The 14,634-nt window shown below is 47.1% G+C and overlaps 2 pseudogenes; one reads left to right on the plus strand and one right to left on the minus strand.

Moving 5' to 3' along the window:
- Positions 1–9,310: 9,310 nt before the first annotated feature.
- On the minus strand, positions 9,311–10,326 carry LOC137141655 (olfactory receptor 6N1-like; annotated as a pseudogene).
- Positions 10,327–12,916: 2,590 nt separating this feature from the next.
- LOC137141656 (olfactory receptor 2AP1-like) lies at positions 12,917–13,876 on the plus strand (annotated as a pseudogene).
- The last annotated feature ends 758 nt before the right edge of the window (positions 13,877–14,634 follow it).

The raw sequence follows: 14,634 nt of genomic DNA on the forward strand, positions 1-14,634 counted from the left end.
GCAAATCTCCCTTAGAGTCAATGGACGGTGTCAGATCCACCGTCCTACAATCTCGTTCAAGGTGTGCCTTGATAGAAAGCGGGGTAAAAACGGACCAAATTACAATGCAAACCCAACAGTTGTAGCTAGGATGATCGTACTGTTGCGACAATCGAGAACTATGTTATGAGAAGATGTCTACACTAGATTTAGAGATATTTGGATCACTGTGATCATCTAGGCTGATCTCTGTATAAGACATGCCATAGAACTTCCCCAGAATAATTCCTAGAGTTGATCTTCCAGAAAAAATCATCGAATCCTGATTTTCAAATGGTCATTGAATGAGAATCCACCACAACCTTTGATATTTTTTCCAGTGCTTAATTATTCTCACTGTTAAAAATTTACACCTTATTTCATTCTGAATTTGTCCAGCTTCAACTTCCTGCCATATCATATCATATGAAGCAACCAGTTGCGAACCAAGTGAGCTGTGAACAGAGGAGAGGCAAACAGAAAGTGTTTGCCTGGGAGTTCGCCTGGGGGGAGCACCCACAGAGGATTTTTGCCTTTCCAACTTTGCTGAGCAGAGGAAAGATATGGAAAGTGAGCGATCTGCTGTTGTCACCTGTACTGGATGTGCTATGTTTGTCTTACTTCCACAGGACAGACACAACTTCATCTGTACAAAGTGCAGGCTGGTTTCCATATTGGAAGAGAAGGTTAAAGGACTAGAGACCCAAATATCAACCCTGCATTGCATTAAAGAAAACAAAGTCTTTCTTGATCGAAGACATGATTTGCTACTGCAGGCACAGTGTGAGGAACATTCAGAGAAGGCAGGGCAGAGGAAACTAAAGAACGGGGAAGAAAATTGGCAGCATGTGAGCTCCCGAAGAAAGAGAACCTACATGCCCACCGTGCAGATAGAGGTAAGGAATCGTTTTCAGGCTCTCTGCGCAGGTACTGCGGCAGAGAACGATTTGGAAGACTCCTCTGAGGGAATGGATCAGAAGGAGACCCTGTTGAACGGAAGGCAAGGGATGCATTGTCCTAGGGATAGGGGTTCCACGAACACCACTCCCAAGAGGAAGAGAAGGGTGGTGGTGGTCGGGGACTCCCTCCTAAGGGGGACGGAGTCATCCATCTGCTGTCTGGACCAGGAAACTAGAGAAGTGTGCTGCTTGCCTGGAGCTAGGATTCAGGATGTGACGGAGAGACTGCCGAGACTCATCAAGTCCTCAGACCGCTACCCCTTCCTACTTCTCCACATGGGCACCAACGACACTGCCAAGAATGATCTTGAGCGGATCACTGCGGACTATGTGGCTCTGGGAAGGAGGATAAAGGAGTTTGAAGCGCAAGTGGTATTCTCATCCATCCTCCCTGTTGAAGGAAAAGGTACAGGTAGAGACCGTCGCATTGAGGAAGTAAATGCATGGTTACACAGGTGGTGTCGAAGAGAGGGCTTTGGATTCTTCGATCATGGGATGTTGTTCCAAGAAGAAGGATTACTAGGAAGAGATGGGATTCATCTAACGAAGACAGGGAAGAGTATCTTCGCAGACAGGCTGGCTAACCTAGTGAGGAGGGCTTTAAACTAGGTTCGATGGGGGACGGAGACCTAAGTCCAAAGGTAAGTGGGGAAGAGGGACACCACAAGGAAGCAGAAGGAGAAGGGTGCAGCAGGGGAGGCCTCCCGATTCATCCTGTGAAAGTAGGCCAATCGGCTACTTATCTCAAGTGCCTGTACACAAATGCAAGAAGCCTGGGAAACAAGCAGGAGGAACTGGAAGTCCTGGCACAGTCAAGAAACTACGACATGATTGGAATAACTGAGACTCGGTGGAGTAACTCACAAGACTGGAGTACTGTCATCGATGGGTATAAACTGTTCTGGAAGGACAGGCAGGGGCGAACGGGTGGAGGAGTTGCACTGTATGTAAGAGAGCACTATGATTGCTCTGAGCTCCAGTATGGAACTGGAGATAAGCCAGTTGAGTGTCTCTGGGTTAAGCTTAGAAGCAAGAACAATAAGGGTGATGTCGTGGTGGGTGTCTGTTATAGACCACCAGACCAGGAGGATGAGGTAGATGAGGCTTTCTTTACTCAACTAGGGAAAGTTTCCAGTTAGAATCATAGAATCATAGAATATTAGAGTTGGAAGGGACCTCAGGAGATCATCTAGTCCAACCCCCTGCTCAAAGCAGGACTAACCTCAGCTATATCATCCCAACCAGGGCTTTGTCAAGCCTCAGCTTAAAAGCCTCTAAGGATGGAGATTCCACCACCTCCCTAGGTAACCCATTCTAGTGCTTCACCACCCTCCTAGTAAAAAACTTTTTCCTAATGTCCAACCTAGACCTCACGCCCTGCAACTTGAGACCGTTGCTCCTTGTTCTGTCATCTGCCACCACCAAGAACAGCCTAGCCCCATCCTCCCTGGAACCCCCTTTCAGGTAGTTAAAGACCGCTATCAAATCCCCCCTCACTCTTCTCTTTTGCAGACTAAACAAGCCCAGTTCCCTCATCCTCTCCTCATAAGTCCTGTGCTCCAGCCCCCTAATCATTTTGGTTGCCATCCGCTGCACTCTCTCCAACTTGTCCACATCCTTTTTGTAGTGGGGGGCGCAAAACTGGACACAATATTCTAAATGCGGCCTCACCAATGCCGAATAGAGGTTCACAGGACCTGATTCTCATGGGGGACTTCAATGACCCTGAGATCTGCAGGAAGAGCAGTACATCAGAGCACAAAAAATCCAGGAAGTTTTTGGATAGTGTCGCAGACAATTTCCTGGTGCAAGTGGTGGAGCAACCAACTAGGGGCCATGCTTCTCTTGATGTACTGCTCACAAACAGGGAAGATTTGGTAGGGGAAGTAGAAGTGGGTGGCCACCTAGGCAGCAGTGACCATGAGATGGTTGAGTTCAGGATCTTGACAAAAGGAAGAAAGGAGAACAGCAGGATACGGGCCCTGGACTTCAGAAAAACAGACTTTGACTCCCTCAGGAAACTGATGGGCAGGATTCCCTGGGAGGTTAATATGAGGGGGAAAGGAATCCAAGAGAGCTGGCTGTATTTTAAAGAGACCTTATTGAGGGCGCAGGAGCAAACCATCCCGATGTGCAGAAAGTATAGCAAATATGGTAGGCGTCCAGCTTGGTTTAACAAAGAAGTCTTTGGCGAACTTAAACACAAAAAAGACGCTTATAAGAAGTGGAAGCTTGGTCAGATGACTAGGGAGGATTATAAAAATACTGCTCGAACATGCAGGAATGAAATCAGGAAGGCCAAAGCACAATTGGAGTTGCAGCTAGCAAAGGACGTGAAGGGGAACAAGAAGGGTTTCTACAGGTATGTTGCCAACAAGAGGAAGATTAGGGAAAGTGTGGGCCCCTTAGAGAATGAGGGAGGCAACCTAATGACAGAGGATGTGGAGAAAGCTGAGGTACTCAATTCCTTTTTTGCCTCTATCTTCACAGACAAGATCAGCTCCCAGACTGCTTCACTGGGAGGCACAGAATGGGAAGGAGGCAAACATCCCACAGTGCTGAAGGAACAGGTCCAAGACTATTTAGAAGAATTGGACATACACAAGTCCATGGGGTCAGATGTAATGCACCCGAGGGTGCTGAGGGAGTTGGCTGAGGTGATTTCAGAGCCATTGGCTATTATCTTTGAAAGCTCGTGGCAACAGGGGGAGGACCCTGAGGACTGGAAAAAAGCAAATATAGTGCTTTAGCAAAGCTTTAGCAAAGTGCTTTAGCAAAGCTTTTGATACTGTCTCTCACGGTATTCTTATCAGCAAGTTAAAGAAGTATGGGTTGGATGAATGGACTATCAAATGGATAGAGAAATGGCTAGAGCATAGGGCTCAACGAGTAGTGATCAATGGCTCCATGTCTAGCTGGCAACCAGTCACAAGCGGAGTTCCCCAGGGGTCGGTCCTGGGGCCGGTTTTGTTCAACATCTTTATTAATGATCTGGAGGATGGGGTAGATTGCACCCTCAGCAAGTTTGCGGATGACACTAAGCTGGGGGGAGTGGTAGATACCCTGCAAGGTAGGGATAGGATAGAGAGTGACCTAAACAAACTGGAGGATTGGGCCAAAAGAAATCTTATAAGGTTCAACAAAGATAAGTGCAGAGTCCTCCACTTAAGAAGGAAGAATCCCATGCACAGCAATAGACTGGGGACCGACAAGCTGGGCAGCAGCTCTGCAGAAAAGGACCTGGGGGTAACAGTGGATAAAAAGCTGGATATGAGTCAGCAGTGTGCCCTAGTTGTCAAGAAGGCTAATAGCATATTGGGCTGCATTAGGAGGGGCATTGCCAGCAGGTCACGGGAAGTGATTATTCCCCTCTATTCGGCATTGGTGAGTCCACATTTAGAATATTGTGTCCAGTTTTGGGCCCCCCACTACAAAAAGGATGTGGACAAGTTGGAGAGAGTGCAGCGGAGGGCAACCAAAATGATTAGGGGGCTGGAGCACAGGACTTCCAACTCTAATATTCTATGATTCTATGATTCTAAGTTAACCAAGTCTCATTAATTAATTCCTTAAATGTTCAGGAATTCCCCTTCCTCTCCTGCCTGTAATTTTAAGGCAAAATGTAGACTTCAGAGAAAAGTGCCAGACTCTGTCATAGAATCATAGAATATTAGGTTGGAAGGGACCTCAAGAGATCATCGAGTCCAACCCCCTGCTCAAAGCAGGACTAACCTCAGCTAAATCATCCCAGCCAGGATTTTGTCAAGCCTCAGCTTAAAAACCTCTAAAGATGGAGATTCCACCACCTCCCTAGGTAACCCATTCCAGTGCTTCACCACCCTCCTAAGGAAAACGTTTTTCCTAATATCCAACCTCGACCACCCCCACTGCAACTTGAGACCATTGCGCCAGTCTGAGGACAGAACATCAGTACCCATGCTTACCATCCTCTGCCAAATCAGAGCAATAACTACCATAACAATGGTCCATTTCTCTGGTAGATGAGTACTGATAGGGCAGATCACAGCATGTCTTTATCTACTATCCTATCCCATCAAGTGACATAGAGCAGCTTAACACTGATGCTGAAATGCTACATTTGGCCGTTGGCAATGACATTTCAGGAATCAAAATCAATAAAGACATAAACTGAAATCTTGCATTGACATTTCCAGTGCAGCCTCGTGGCCTTAGGTACCTATCCTCCGTTAGAATTCATGGAACTTAAACAAACCATAGAACCTGAGGGACTGGCAGCACCTATTCTGTTTCCCAACATTCACTTTGTAGCAGTAATAAAATACATCTCTTTGGAGGGTGGATCTTAAGAAGGGGCCTCACCAGGCTGACGTGATCAGCCCTAACCAGGGAGTGTCACTCCCCGCTCCATAACGAGTGTGGGATGATAATACACAAACAAGACACATGGGGGAAAGATACTGTCCGTGTATTCGGAGTCTAGAAAGAAGGTGGCGTGCGTGATCTGAGCTAGTAAGGCTCTATCTCCACTTGCCACCCCACTGGGGGAAGACACTGACCCAGACCTACAGCTGGTAGCTCTGTTTGTGTGTCGGGGGGGCAGATTCCCAACTGAGAACCTGTCACAAGAGCTGTATGTCAATCTGCATCTCTGTTAAATGGTGCTATGGACACCGACTGGCACTGATGGGGAAATGTGCAGGTAAAACCTTTAGCATTCACTTACAGAAGAGCTTGGAGAAGCTCAAAAGCTTCTCTCATTCACACACAGAATTTGGTCCAATAAAAGCTATTACCTCACCTACCTCATCCCTCTCCTCCTCCCAAAGCACATTCATGCCCCTGTCTGGAAGGTGGGAGAGAAACGCTGTCGGGGAGTCAGTGCTCACCTGTCACCCCAGGGCAGCCCCAGCCTGAAGGGATGAGCTCCTACTTCTTCGGGTTAGACACTAGGAGCCAGGATCCGCAGCGGAGGTTCTTGTGTCTCCTCTTCCTGCAGAGGCTGGGTTTTCTCAGTGCAGAGACCTGCAGTTCCCTGAAGAGATGAGCAGGTGCATTGATCCACGTTTGGAAAAGGGGCTGCCCTTCGACTTGTGTAAATGCTGCCTCTGGATTAGTGTTTGGTCCTCACGCTTTTTGATACCCTCCCTTTTCAAGATTTCTCCCACTTGGTTAATTTTGTGTCTCCCAAGCTTTGTGGCTAACAACGCCCGGTGGGACGTGTGCCATGGGACTTACCTAAATGTCTCTTTTTTTTAGTCTAATCTGATGTGAGAAGTATTTGGGATCATGATGAAACACCAGCTCAGATTTTTGAGCGATGCCTGTCCAAGGTGATGGCCTGTTATAATACAATTGCACCATCCCTCGATTAATATTCACTAGATGCTCCACGTAGTGGGCCATTCTAATAGATAGTTGCCCATAGCTCAGCTTTTCTATCTGCTCCCACCTGCAGCTGTTTTACAGTCTAGCTTTCCCATTAGTGTACTGGCTACTGAAACCTGTCGGTCACTGCTCAGTATTTCTGAACCCCCCCCCCCCCCCCATTTCATTTCCTCTGACCTTCTGCCAGCTAGTGTCAATTTAATAAAATCATAGAATCATAGAAGATGAGGGTTGGGAGGGACCTCAGGAGGTATCTATTCCAATCTTCTGCTCAAAGCAGGACCAACCTCAGCTAAATCATCCCAGCCAGGGCTTTGTCAGGCCAGGCCTTGAAAACTTCTAAGAATGGAGATTCCATTACCTCCCTAGATAACCCATTCCAGTGCTTCACCACCCTCCTAGGGAAAAAGCTTCTCCGAATATCCAACCTAGACCTCCCCCACTGCAACTTGAGACCATTGCTCCTAGTTCTGTCATCTGCCACCACTGCAAACAGCCTAGCCCCATCCTCCCTGGAACCCCCCTTTCAGGTAGTTAAAGGCTGCTATCAAATCCCCCCTCACTCTTCTCTTCTGCAGACTAAACAAGCCTCGTTCTCTCTTTCTCCCCTTATAGATCGGATGCTCAAGCCCAGTAATGATTTTCTTTGTTCTCCACTGCACTCTCTGCAATGTGTCCAAATCCTATCTGTAGTGGGGGGCCCAAAACGGGACACAATACTCCAAATGTGGCCTCTCCAGTTCCGAATAGAGGGGAATAATCACTTCCTTCCATCTGCTGGCAATGCTCCTACTACTGCAGAGTTGGAGCACTGCAGTTCTTACCTGTGACCAGCTCGTCGTGATCACCTAGTCTGATCTCCTGCACGCTGCAGACCACAGAACTCCACCCACCCGCTCCTGTCACAGACCCTCACCTCTGGCCGAGTGACGGATGTCCTCAAATTATGGTTTAAAGTCGTCAAGTTACAGAGAATCCATCCTTTACACCCCTTTAAACCTGCAAGTGACCCGTGCTGTAGATAAGGCAAAAAGCTCCAGAGTCTCTGCCAGTCTGACCAGAGGGAAATTACTTCTCGTCCCCAAATCTGGCCACCAGTTAGAAGCTGAGCATGTGGGTATGAGACCCTGTACCCCATGTACACCTTTATGGTGTGATTGTGTATCATTCCTGTTTGCTCTTCCAGTGTCACTGTGTGTTGTTTAATGCAAAGTAAGTCATGTGCGGTATTTCTGGAATGCACATGACACACTGAACGTTATTGTCATGGCAGCATGTTTCCTGCAATGTTGTGCGTGTGGCTGATGCTCTGCTATGTCATATTCCCAGCTGCGTGTCTCGTATTGTTTGGGTATGTAGGTCCAGGCAAGCACTAAAAGCAGAGAGGTGATTCACACCTCACTAAGGCATGCGTAAAACAACCCAGCTCTTCCAGGAACAATGGACTGACCTGAGCATCTGATAAGGTGATGCTCTTTGACTCAAGGGAAGGAAACCATGCCAGACATGGCCAATCACCTGACCCCCGAGGCTGGCGAGGGGCATCAGTTAAAGGCAGAGACATTTTGGTCTCGTGACTTCTCTCTTGCGATCCATCTACAAGACAACGTCAAGACTGCCCACGGGGAATTGGGGTGGGGGGAATCTGTTTGTGGGTCGACCAGCTATCCTCTGGTGAGAACCATCTAACTGTGTACGGCTCCTGAAAGTGTTTAGCTTAGTTTAGAATGTGATTCCCTTTTATTTCTTCCTGATCTAATCTGATTTATATTGCTCTGGGTTATAACCACTTAAAATCTTTCTGTACTTAATTCATGTATTTGTTTGTATTTGTTTGTTTTATCTAAAGCACTGCCGGAGATACTGGCCGGGGGTCACATTATTCCATAATCCCGTGATTGGCCGGCCAGAAGCACTCACTGGCTAAGGTAAGAGACGCTGGCTTGCAGGAGTCTGTGCGTGGGCTGACCCAGACGTGGGGTGTTCACATGGTGAAGCAAGTGCTAGTTGGGGTTTAGGAGTGAGGGGTTGGGGTGACACAGCTATACAGCAGTCCAGATTGCAGAGGGGAACGTCACAGTGGGCAGATCCACCAGCCAGACACCTGGCAAATAATTATCTGTAGTAACTCAGAGAACCACCCCATCTAGTTCCCCATCACCGGCCTTTGGAGATATTTGCCACTAGCAGTTACAGATCATCTAGATGACATTGTACATGCCTTTGATGGCAATAAGCACGTTTTCCGGGGTGGCAGATTTTCCAGCCTTACATCCCCACATATCCTGCCCCAGGAGTTAGTATTTTCATTGCGGAAACATGTATTTTAGTCAAAAATGGCGTTTTAGTGGACATAAAAATCTGGTTACAATTGCGTGTCCCCTCTGCCTGGTGCCTAGCTTGAACATGCACTGATGGGAACATTGTTATGGCCACCTCCCTCCTGATGCTGACTCGAGCTCCTCCTGGATTTTCCCCTGCGTCCTCAGAGTCATAAGAAACTGTAGCAACAAACATGATGTCACCTCATGTGTTTTATTTGAAATAGACTGTCTGATTACCAGCCCTTATTATCTAACATAGAGAAACAATGAACAGGGGATGTACACAGGGGTTTACTTGGGTTGTTAATGGATTTTATGCCTTACACAAGGACAGTGTTGTGCATATTCAGATGCTGTGCACCCTTCCTCCCCATAGGGTGAATTTTGAGCCAACACCATGGAGAAATATACCATCGTACAGCATGTATCGGTGCTAAACATGGAGAGGGACAGAGCTGTCCTCAGCCTCCCTTTCCTGGGCGTTGTGATACATGGACACAGCATGGGACCGTAAACACCCTCAGTAACTCTTGGCAGATTATCTACGTATTTTCCACATTAGAACTGATACTTTGAATGGGAGTTTCCAACTTCATTTTAATGGGGGCTGATTGGTTAAATCACCAGTCAGCATTGGAAAACTCAGATTAAATTATTATCTCGAAGTTTCTGCATGGTTTTGTGCAAGCCACATTTACAGACTGATTTGCTCAAGGCTGCCTTGACCTCCCTGTTTCTCAGGCTGTAGATGAGGGGGTTTACCAGGGGAGTCAGGACCGTGTAGCAGAGAGAGAACACTTTGTTCAGGTCTCGCAGTGCGTCACCTCTCAGTAGCAGGTAGACGATCATTATGGTTCCATAGAAAACTGTCACCATGATGAGGTGGGAGGAGCAGGTGGAAAAGGCTTTGTGCTTCCCGGTGTTGGAAGGGATTCTCAGGATGGTGGCGATGATACACACGTAGGATGTCAGGGTTAGCAGGAATGGAGGCAGAGCGAATACACAGATTAGGATGAAATCCATCAGTATGACCAGGTGTGTGTCACTGCAAGAGAGTTCCATCAGTGGGATAGAGTCACAATAGAAATGGTCGATTTCATTCGGGCCACAGAATATTAACTGTGATAGGAATGAGAAAAGGATGGTAATAGCCAGACAACCATTTAGCCAGGACCCAGCAGCCAACTGGAGACAAAACCTGGTGTTCATAAGAGTTGAATAGTGCAGGGGTTTACATATCGCTAAATACCGGTCATAAGACATCACTGCTAGGAGATGGCATTCGGTAGCTCCCAGAAAGCCAAAGAAGTACAGTTGTATGAAGCAGGCACAGAATGAGATGACTTTGTCCCCAGTCAGGAGACTGGCCAGCATCTGGGGCAGGATGATGGAGATGTAGCAGGTCTCCAAGCAGGACAGGTTCCCCACGAGGAAGTACATGGGGGTGTGAAGGTGCCGATCACAACAAGCACCACGATGAGGGTGTTCATGGCCATGGTTGTGATGTAGATCACTAGGAACACCAGGAAGAGAAGAATTTGCAGGTCAGGGAGATCTCCAAATCCAAGGAGGATGAATTGTGTGACAACCAGTCTGGGTCTGCCATGGGTTGAGTTCGGCAATAAGGAAAGAAACTGGCAATGGAATTGGAAGAACATAAATTTAAAAGTTAATCAAGTCATGTGAATTCATTCCATAAGTATTCCGATACGCTCCTTCTCCTGACCACAGGCTGTAGTTTTAAGGCAAAATTTAGACTTCGGAGCCGAGTGGCAAAAGTCTCAGTTGGAGAACAGAACCTTGGTGCCCATGCAGACCATCCTTTGTTGTATCAGAGCAATAAGTACAGTAACAACAGTCCATTTCTCTGGTAGCAGAGTACTAAAAAGGCAGATCAGAGAATTTTTTTATCTGCTCTCTTATCCCATCTGGTGACATACAGGAGCTTAACAATGATGTTAAATTCTGTATATCGCTTCTGTCACTGGCCAGAATCATGTCATGCCTCAGGAGTTTAAATCAATAAATACATTGATGGAAATCTTGCAGTGAGATTTCCAGTTCAGTCTAGTGTCTTTAGGCAGTGATCTGCTGTTAGAATTACCGTAGAACCTCAGTTATGAACACCACGGGAATGGAGGTTGTTTGTAACTCTGAAATATTCCTAACTCTGTTTGCTCTTTCAAAAGTTTACAACTGAATGTTGACTTAAGATAGCTTTGAAACTTGAATGTGCAAAAGAAAAATGCTGCTTTTAACCATCTGAATTAAAATGATAAAAGCACAGAAAGTTTCCTTACCTTGTCCAATCTTTCTTTTTAAGTTTATTTTTAACACAGTACTGTGCTGTATTTGCTTTTTCTCTCTCTGAAGTCCCATGGCACACATCCCACTGGGCGTTGTTAGCCACAGAGCTTGAGAGACACGAAATTAACCAAGTGGGAGAAAGGTTGAAGTGGAACCGTATTAAGAACAGTGAGGACCGAACACTAATCCAGAGGCAGCATTTACACTAATCAAAGGGCAGCCCCTTTCCCAAAGGCAGATCAATGCACCTGCTGATCACTTCAGGTAACTGCAGGTCTCTGCACTGAGAAAACCCAGCTCCTGCTGGAAGAGGAGACACGAGAACCTCCGCTGCGGATCCTGGCTCCTGGCGTCTAACCCGGAGAAGTAGGACATCATTGCTTCAGGATGGGGCTGCACTGGGGTGACAGGTGAGCACTGACTCCCCGACAGCATGTCCCTCCCACCTTCCAGACAGGGACGTGAATGTGCTTTGGGAGAAGTAGACGGATGAGGCAGGTGAGGTAACATCTTTTATTGGAACAACTTCTGTGGGTCTCCAAGAGAAGCTTTTGAGCTACTCCGAGCTCTTCTTCAGGTGAATGTTAATGGTTTTAACCACACCTTTCCCCATCAGCGCCAGTCGGTGTCCATAGCACCATTTAACAGAGATGCAGATTGACATACAGCTCTTGTGACAGGTTCTCAGTTGGGGATCTGCCCCCGACACACAAACGGAGCTACCAGCTGCAGGTCTGGCTCAGTGTCTTCCCCCAATTGGGTGGCAAGTGGAGATAGAGTCTTACTAGCTCGGATCACACATGCCACCTTCTTTCTAGACTCCGAATACATGGACAGCATCTTTTCCCCCCATGTCTTGTTTGTGTATTATCATCCCACACTCGTTACGGAGTGGGGAGAGACACTCCCCGGTTAGGGCTGCATGTCCACCTGTGAGGCCCCTTCTTAAGATCCACCCTCCAAAGAGCTGTATTTTATTACTGTTACAAAGCGAATGCTGGGAAACAGAAAAGGTGCTGCCAGTCCCTCAGCACACCACCATCACCACCCCATGAATTGAAGGAGAATTTACTCCACTTCATAATTTGTGGAATAAATGCATCTCTTGTGAGGGGTAAAAAAATTTATTTTTCGTACAGGGCACTTGCATCTGACTATTCCAGGTTCTATGGTTCTTTTACATTCCATTAATTCTAACAGAGGATAGGTACCTAACGACACGTGGATGCACTGGAAATGTTAATGCAAGATTTCAGTTTATGTCTTTATGGATTTTGACTCCTGAAATATGGCATGATTCCGGCCCTTGCCAATGGCCAAAGGCAGCATTTCAGCATCAGTGTTAAGCTGCTCTGTGTCACTAGATGGGATAGGATAGTAGATAAAGACATGCTATGATCTGCCATATCAGTACTCTGCTACTAGAGACATGGACCGTTGTTATGGTAGTTATTGCTCTGATCTGGCAGAGGGTGGTCTGCATGGGTACCTATGTTCTGTCCTCAGACTGGAGCAATGGTCTCATGTTGCAGTGGGGGAGGTCTGGGTTGGATATTAGGAAAAACATTTTCCCTAGGAGGGTGGTGAAACACTGGAATGGGTTACCTAGGGAGGTGGTGGAATCTCCATCCTTAGAGGTTTATAAGGCCCAGCCTGACAAAGCCCTGGCTGGGATGATTTAGCTGAGGTTGGTCCTGCTTTGAGCAGGGGGTTGGACTAGATGGCCTCCTGAGGTCCCTTCCAACCCTCATCTTATGATTCTATGACAGAGTCCTGGCACTTTGCTCTGAACTCTACATTTTGCCTTAGAATCACAGGCTCTGGTGAGCAGAGGAAGGGGAGTTCCTGAACAGACAAGGAATTAATGAGACTTGGTTAACTTAACCCTATGTTCTTCCGATTCAATGGCACAGTTTGTTTTCTTGATCTCAGACTCAGCCCATGGCAGATACAGACTGAAGAAACCAAACAGCCACCACGGAATTCATCCTCCTGGCATTCGGGGATCTCCCTGACCTGAAAATTCCTCTCTTCCTGGCGTTCCTAGTGATCTACATCGTAACCGTGGGCACGATCACCCTCATCATGGTGCTCATTGCGACTGATCGGCACCTTCACACCCCCATGTATTTCTTCCTGGGGAACCTGTCCTTCTTGGAGACCTGCTATGCCTCCACCATCCTGCCCAGGGTGCTGGCCAGTCTCCTGACCGGGGACAGAACAATCTCACTCAGTGGCTGCTTCACACAATTGTTCTTCTTTGGTTTTCTGGGAGCTACCGAATGCTATCTCCTAGCAGTGATGTCTTACGACCGGTATTTAGCGATATGTGAACCCCTGCACTATTTCACTCTTATGAATACCAGGTTTTGTCTCCAATTGGCTGCTGGGTCCTGGCTAAATGGTTGTCTGGCTGTTACCATCTTTGTCTTCTTCATATCACAGTTAATATTCTGTGGCCTGAATGAAATCGACCATTTCTATTGTGACTCCATCCCACTGATGGAACTCTCCTGCAGTGACACACACCTGGTCATATTGCTGGATTTCATCCTAGTCTGTGTATTCGCCCTGCCTCCATTCCTGCTAACCCTGACATCCTACGTGTGTATCATCGCCACCATCCTGAGAATCCCTTCCACCACTGGGAAGCAAAAAGCTTTTTCCACCTGCTCCTCTCACCTCATCGTGGTGACAGTTTTCTATGGCACTGTAATGATTGTCTACCTGCTACCGAAACACGAGACACTGCGAGACCCGAACAAAGTGTTCGCTCTCTGCTATACAGTCCTGACTCCGCTGGTAAATCCCCTCATCTACAGCCTGAGAAACAGGGAGGTCAAGGCAGCCTTGAGCAAAGCCATCCGCAAATGTGGCTTTCACAAAACCATTCAGAGATAATAACTTAACTTGAGGTTTTCAAATTTGCCTGGGTGATTGAAGTGCTGAGGACAGAGCACTGAAAGGAAGAGGAACTCTACGCAAGTGGGTCTCAACCTTTCCAGACTACTGTGCCCTTTTCAGGAGGCTGACTTTTCTTGAATATCCCAAGTTTCATCTCAATTAAAACTACTTGCTTACAAGTTCAGACATACATTTCTCTATTTAACAGCCCATTCCTACTGAATAATTGCTCATTTTCTCCTTGTTCCCATAGAGTTTTCGAATAAGTCAACTGGAATATAATATTGCACTTACATTCCAGTGTAGCTGAAATCCAAGCCCTCCTTAAGGTAAAGCCTGAGCCCCCGCCACCTGGGTTTGAAGCATGTAATTCAGCTTCGCAGGGCCCCTGTGGTGTAGGGTCCCAGACAATTGCCCTGCTTGCCATCCCCTAATGATGGCCCTGAACTTGTGACCCCCCCAGATAACATGTCTTGTGACGGTTGAGAAACACTGAACTAAGGAAATATCTAGATGAGTTGATGTACCCCCTGGGATACCTCTGCGTACCCCCAGAGGCACACATACCCCTGGTTGAGAACCCCTGTGCTATGCTATGTAACGACCTGTGGAGAGTAGCAGGTGCTAAGTAGTGAGAAATGGTCTCTTATACTAAATAATGGCCACTATGTGACATAAGAGCTAAGATTAGTGGATTTCTTTTTCCCAGAGGAGGGCTGAGCAACAGGTTTTCATGCTGGGAAATGGACACTAGA

Source organism: Emydura macquarii, unplaced genomic scaffold (assembly GCF_026122565.2).
Source record: "Emydura macquarii macquarii isolate MOO-44397 ecotype Brisbane River unplaced genomic scaffold, CSIRO-AGI_Emac_v2 contig_3109, whole genome shotgun sequence".
Taxonomy (NCBI): domain Eukaryota; kingdom Metazoa; phylum Chordata; order Testudines; family Chelidae; genus Emydura; species Emydura macquarii.